We start from the raw sequence: 7,264 nt of genomic DNA, 5'->3' as shown, positions 1-7,264 counted from the left end.
AACCAGATAGCTCATGAACATTTAACTCAACAGAATAAGGGCTTGTTAGCTTATTTAATTGTAATTTGAGCAAATATATTCAAGCTCGATTAATAATTTAATAAATAAGCTTGGGCATAATAAAACTCACTCCACGTAGCCCGTTTTGGCCCTAACAGTATGGCCATAGGGTCAATCGTTCTGCAACAATATTTTCACCTAGCACGTGATGAAAAAAGTAAAAGATCTCTAGAAGAAAATTATCCCATTTGACTATTGTACATTACTAACATCATAAAATGAAATAATTGGGAATCCCAAGTAATTGACCAAGCCACTAAAAGAGCTAAAATGGTGATGAATCTCGTCAAAACAAAATGGGTCTTATAGGAAGTCAATTTATCCTTAATCTCCATTAAAATTGAAAAAAAAAAAAATTGAATTCAGGTAATCCTCTCTAATTGTGAAAGGGTTCCCCTTAAAATAGACCACATTATAATTAAAATAGCCTCCATATTGACATATAATTTTTGTTATGATTTATTTCGAACCATCATCTCAAATTTTCTTCATTTTTTTCCTCTTTCATCCTAAATCTTTTATCTTCTTTCTTCATTAAAAAACACAATATTTTTAAAAAAAAAAAAAGAAAGTAAATTTGGATTTTCTCTTTTCAAGTGGGTTTTCACTCACTCTCCTTGGAAGTTCCAATGGAAGTCTATTTGATGAGGACTGGTGAATTATTGGATTTGTGAAATGTGAAGTGGGAGTTATTAGTAAAACGAAATTGCCTTTGCAAATTTAATACACCTGACTGTTTTTTTTTCCTTTCAAATGTAACACAAAAACTTTATTAGCAAAATGAGTTACTTAAGGATTTGAATTCAAATTTTAAAGACATCTAAACACAATGTTGTGTGGTTGACAGATTCAAGATTTGAAACAATTAGAGAAATGTTATGTTAATAATTTGAGTCAATTTTATTCTCGTATTAATTTTATTATTATTTTATTTTTTATTATATAAATAACTTGGATAATGACTTTTTCTGATAACCTTACGAATTTATTTGATGACTTTACAAATCGATGATAAGGATTGAAATCAATTAAATTCACTAGCTTTACAAATTAGTTTACCAATTCAAGCTCGATGTAGAAAGATCAATTAAATATTACAATTAACTAGGTCAATCTTTATTTTCATGCGAAGTCAATTTTTTGTCTTGTCAATTATTAATATATTTTTACAATTTTATTTTTTAAGACAATAACTTTTTAGCGACCCTATTAATTTTTTAAAGTTCATTTCACCAATATCCAATTAAAAGATCATTTCTTTCATTTCTTTTTTAAATTGAACATATAAATTATGTTATAAAATCATATGAATTATTATATTATATTAAGAAAAAAATTCTTAAAATTCTGCTCAAATTATTTCTTTTTTGTTATCTTTTTTTTCACAATATATTTGTTTAAATTTAATAATATTTATGTATCTGTATTACATTTAATTTAAAAATTACCTTTTGCATGTACAAATGTCCATAAATAGATACTTTTTGAAAAATACTTCTACCTATTGAAGACTTAAATTTAATTAATTATATTTTTCTTAATTTTTATTTTGGTGATATTTTTTAAAGAAAGTTTTTGAAATTTTAGTTGATATTATTTTTTTGAGACGTTTTTTTAAGGAATAGTTTTTTGAATTCAAAAACTCTTACTTTAACCTATTTGCAAGTTAATCGATCTTTTCGAGCTTATTTAACTAAACTTTCCGCATAATCTAGAAGTGACTATTTAATCAACAAGACAACAGAATTAGTCAAGCAGTAAAAACAAAAATGATTCATTTTACTTGAATATTTAGGTTACGTTTGGTTTGTGGGATGTCTATGTTAAACTAAAATGCAAACGGAGAAAATAGAAAAGCCTTAAAAAGGATGAGCTGCAAAGGATGAGAATGATAATACTGCATGCCAAATTCATTTCATCAAAAACACAATTATCACATGCTAAAATAATCCATTAAATACCACGTGCTCAATATCCCATTAGAGTGCAATAATCTCTTTCCTTCTATATCTATCCTATGTATCTATAAATAAGAACATTTGTGTTGTATGAAATGTTAAGTGAAGTGAGTGGGCGAGGAGTACTATGAGAGTGCTAAAGGTGAGAGAGAGAAAAGTATGAGAAGAGTTGAGTTGAGTGTGTGTCTCCTCTTCTTGTTTTTCTCCCAGGTTATTATAGTATATTCAGTATGTTCCATAGAAGTAGGTCCGATTAGACTGAACCATGTAAATCTGGTTTTCTTATTTTGTGTGCTTATTTTGCTTGTGTGTGTGCTTATTGTTCCTAGATCCCTAATATAACGACCCAAAAAAAAATTATTAATTAATTAATTATTATTAAGAAAATTAATTGAATTAGGAAATTTGAGGATTTTGGGTATATATATATGTATATTAAAGTATATATATAAGTATATAAAAGTAAAGTAAAGGATAAAGGAAAGAAAAAAAAAAGGAAAAAGAAACTTAGTTATTAAGCTTGCAAATAAAAAGGGGAGAGCTTCACGCGCAGAAAGGGAAAGAAAGAAAGAAAGAGAAAAAAAAACTCTCTCAGCTCACGTTCTCCACTCCTCCTCTCTCTACGATTTTGCGGCGAATTCTCGCTCAATTGAAAATCCAAAAATATCATTAGACTTCATTCTCCGCCACCGACATATCTACCGAAGTGGATTTGTCGTAGGAGCAACGTGGGCATATCTCCTGGGGTAAGACAAATTTTCATTCCTACCTCAATTTTTCTTAAATTTTAAGCCAAATTGACGATCGAACACCATCACGAGAATCTATGGATGATTCTCTACAAATCTAGCGAAGCGGATTTCTCGTGGGTTTGTTGTAGGAATAGCTCCAAAACTAGGATAAATGGGTTTTTTAGAAATTAATTTGTATTTAATTATTGTAAATTATGAAAGGTTAAAATAATATTTTATTGGGGTTGATTTGATTGAATCAGGGTTCGGATGAGCGTCGCGGGTATAATTTTGGGAGCCTACATGCGTGGTTCAGGGAATCAGGTAAGGGGGAATAAAATTATATCAGTATTTTATTAAGGTGAACCAGTTATTTACGAGCATATAAAATTTATTATTTATTTATATGATTTTTTTTTTAAAACAGCCTAAGTATTGGAAAATGATGGTTTTGTTTAAGGGTTATATTTGGAATAATTGCATATGATATTAAATTCATGTGACATGAGAACAATTTTTCCTAATAAATTGAATATGAATTATTGTAGTATTTGGATTTGCATGTGAAAATGTATTGATCTGTTGTACTATTGTGTGGGAATGTGTTGATCTGTTGGATACCTATGTGATAATACATCGATGCGTCTGTGTGAACTAACTGGTGTGGTTATTCGTATGCATCTAAATATAACGTTGGCATAAGGAGGTTGTTATATTGCCTAGATATAAATCATGATATGACGTTGGCAGGTTGAGGAGTTCGACATACTGTCATTTATATAGTGTAGGACATTGGCAGGTCGAGGAGCTTGTTCTTCTGATGTACGATGGGTAGGTCATAGGGATTGGATACTGGTGAATAGTGGTGCCTGTGTGGGCCACGTGTCGCGGAAGCTGGAGTGGTGCCTATATGGGCCACATTATATCCTATATGGATAATGGCGCCTGTGTGGGTCATGTTATGCATCCTGTGTGGATGGTGGCACCTGTGTGTGCCATATTATGTACCTTGTGTGGGTAGTGGTGCCTATGTGGGCCACGTGTAGATAAGAAGTACGTAAGTGCTTGTGTGGGCCACGTACTGACATGTACGCAGTTGCTCTGTGTGGGCCACGTACTAAGGACAGGACATTGGAAGATGAAGTATGAGATGCATGATTCCTATGTGGATGTGTTGTGCGCATGTGAATTTAATTATAGCATAAAAATAATGGTATAGTATATTGTGAATGCATGTGTGTGCATGCGGCGAGGTAAACATACCGCCGGGGGCTTGCTGAGAAAAGCGAGTGCTTTGCTAGGTAGTTTCTTGGTATCAGTGTAAAGGGATGCTACTTGTATAGGCGGGTAGACATCCCGATCCTCGGAAACTTTCGCCTTTAAAATAATAAAATGTGTGTACTGGCGGCGAGGTAATACTTCACTCGAGGGCTTACTGAGTAAGGTGAGTGCTCTGGTAGGTAGTTTTTAGTACCAGAGCAGAGGGAAGCTACTTGTATGGGTGAGTAATCTTCCCTATCTTTGGGGACTTTCTCCTGCATAAAAATTATATACTTGTGCATATTGGATGTGTGTATGATATTAGATGTCAGGGATGTTATTAATGGTACATTTTCTCAGTTGTTGTTGATATTATGTGAGAATCAGTTTATTTTGAAATGTAGCTATTAAAACTCATTTGTCACACACTGTTATAATTTATTCCACCCTTACTGAAAAGTGTCTCACCCTAGTAGATTAACAATTTTTCAGATTCTTCTGGAGATCGGGTTTGAAGGCCTAGGTTGGGATTGTATTTGTTGGTTTCTTTTTGGGGTATTGTGAGATACTGATATATGTATAGATATATTTGTATGAGATTATGTTTTAAATAGTGGTTGTGGATATAGATATCTGGATGTTGTAGTGTTTGTTTTTGGGTTGCTATATAGAACTCTGGTATTTACTTGAGGATATTTATTTATATTTCGTTGTGTGCATGTTAATTATGGTATTAGATATAGGTGATTGGAACACGTGGCACCCGGGGCCCACTTAGCGGGTTCGGTGTGTCACACCTAACAAGTGGTATTGGAACCAGATAAAAGCAAAGTCGCTAGATTAGAGCAAAATTTCCAGATTGAAGCAAATCGAAGGTCCCAAGAGCTATATTGTGCTAATTACGTGTCTAAGGAAAATTCTGTCTAAAAAAGTAGGACTTAAGTGGTCCATTATGACCCCCCACTTCCCTAGAAATTTACCTAATGTAATTTAGCACAATCATCACTAGGCCCCATCGCCACGTCATCAGTCAAATCACTTTAGCATGACGTCATCGTGCCGCGTCAATAGAGCTGAGTCAGCATCCTCATCAACGCTGCGTTAGCGTTGTGTCAAAGCCACGCCAATAGACACGTGTTAACCGCCACATCATCCCTAGGCCCACTTGCCACGTCAACGTCCACGTCATCCTAGAGGCCCACCTGCCACATCAGCGCCACGTCAGCGTTAGTAACGGCGTCAAGAATATTTCATTAAATGGGAGTATATTCTGTTAACTTTAACGGAAAGTTGACCGATTTTGACCTGAAGGTTTAACCAAGTTTTCGGAATCATTTCAGGTCCATCTTTCGAACGAATTAAACCATTTCTAAGGTTTTCAACCGTTTCGCATCCAATTGTGCTATCTATTTGAACTGATTCCATCTCTAGATTGACAAATTGAGATGTCGAATGAAAAGAGCTCAAAAATTGAGATGTTTAACAACACCAACTTCGACTTCTAGAAGATGCAAATTGAGAACTACTTGTTTGGTAAGGAGTTGCACTTACCATTGAAGGGAAAGCCAGATTCCATGAAGGAGGATGAGCGGGAGTTTCTTGATGATTCTGGCAAAGTCTGGTGCCTTCAATATCAAGCATATGACAACCACCAAGTCTCTTGTAGATGTGCTCTCCAATATGCATGAGTAGCTATCAGCCGCCAATAAGGTACACTTAATGAAGAAGTTATTTACTATAAACATGCAGGTGAAAGTTTTAGTAGACATCTAAATAATTTCATCGAGCTGTTAGATCAACTCGCCTCAGTTGAAATCAAGTTTGACAGTGAGATTACTGATTCTTTTTCAGTTGCCTGAGAGTTGGAAATGTGTTGTTACTTTGATCAATAGTTCCGTAGGAAAAACAAAATTGAACTTTGATGAAATCGTCAGTATGATTTTGACGGAAGAGATCAGGATGCAGTCAAACAATGCTTCCACCTCAAGTTCAACCTTGAACGTGGAAAGTCGAAGTTGAGATTCTTGGAAAGGAATCGGGCATGGACGATCAAACAATTACGACAGATCTAGGACCAAGCAGTCCAAATCTAAAAATCCTAGAGGTTCCCAAGGCACAAAGAACATTGAGTGTTGGAACTGTGGAAAGTTCGGTCATTTCAAAAACCAATGCAAAGGTCCAAGAAAGGAATATAAGGCGAAGAAAGAAGCAAATTTTGCTTTAGAAGAAGGTGATATGTTGATATTGTAACGACCTCAAAATTTAAATCATTTTTTTCCCTTTCTTCATATTTTATATATATATATATATATATATATATATATATATATATAACTGTTCTGATACCCTCTGCTATGAAACTCGGGCCTTAGTAGGCACCGGGGTAATCCTGTATACAATATTCATACCTACGCAGCGAAAACGTAAACCATACATCCATACAAACTATACAATACTAGAGTTCAATACATTCAGATCATAGTCATATAAAACAACTCCCTCCAGTATCACCTATCCCAAAAACACAAAATTCAGTCATAAACTCACCCTAAAACAAGGGCTATAAAGAAATCACTCTACTTGCGAGCCTGGTCTGCTTGCCTTGCTGGCTCACCTGAAAAATGGTAAAATAATAGGGTGAGACAACGCTCAGTAAGTGGAAATATGCTATTACTAGTGTGTGGCAACCAAGTCATAAAACTATAATAATATTATGTAAAACTGCATAATCTGGTAAATCTGTAAAACACATATATCACATGTATAGTAGCTTAAAATATATGTATCATCTGAACTTTCTATCATTCATACTGCTATATTATACTATATACAACAAAATCTGTAAAATTGTATCCATATACATAACTGTGCTTTATCCCTGGAACTTTGTATGTCATGATTGGACCCTTCATGACAGGGTTGTGCGGCTCCTAGGCGGGACTTAACCTGGTCGGCCCTCCAGGTAAGTCACTATACTTTACACTACCTCAGCCCGGCCAAATTGCATACTCTCCTAGGCGTGGGACTGGCTGCTACCTCGTCAAACCGATCCCCTAAACCCAGCGAACTGAGGAGCTGCATACTCTTAGAGCACGATTGACGGTACCCACACACTATCTGCGATATGTGGTTGCACTCTATCTGTATTAGCAACGATACCGTGCTCTTTATTCTGTATTTGTATTGTATCTGTTTGTAATCTTTTCATAGGGATCTGATATCATATATATATATATATATATATATATATATATA

This window comes from Malania oleifera, chromosome 1, assembly GCF_029873635.1.
Source record: "Malania oleifera isolate guangnan ecotype guangnan chromosome 1, ASM2987363v1, whole genome shotgun sequence".
NCBI classification, from domain to species: domain Eukaryota; kingdom Viridiplantae; phylum Streptophyta; class Magnoliopsida; order Santalales; family Ximeniaceae; genus Malania; species Malania oleifera.
This window is presented reverse-complemented; position numbering follows the sequence as displayed.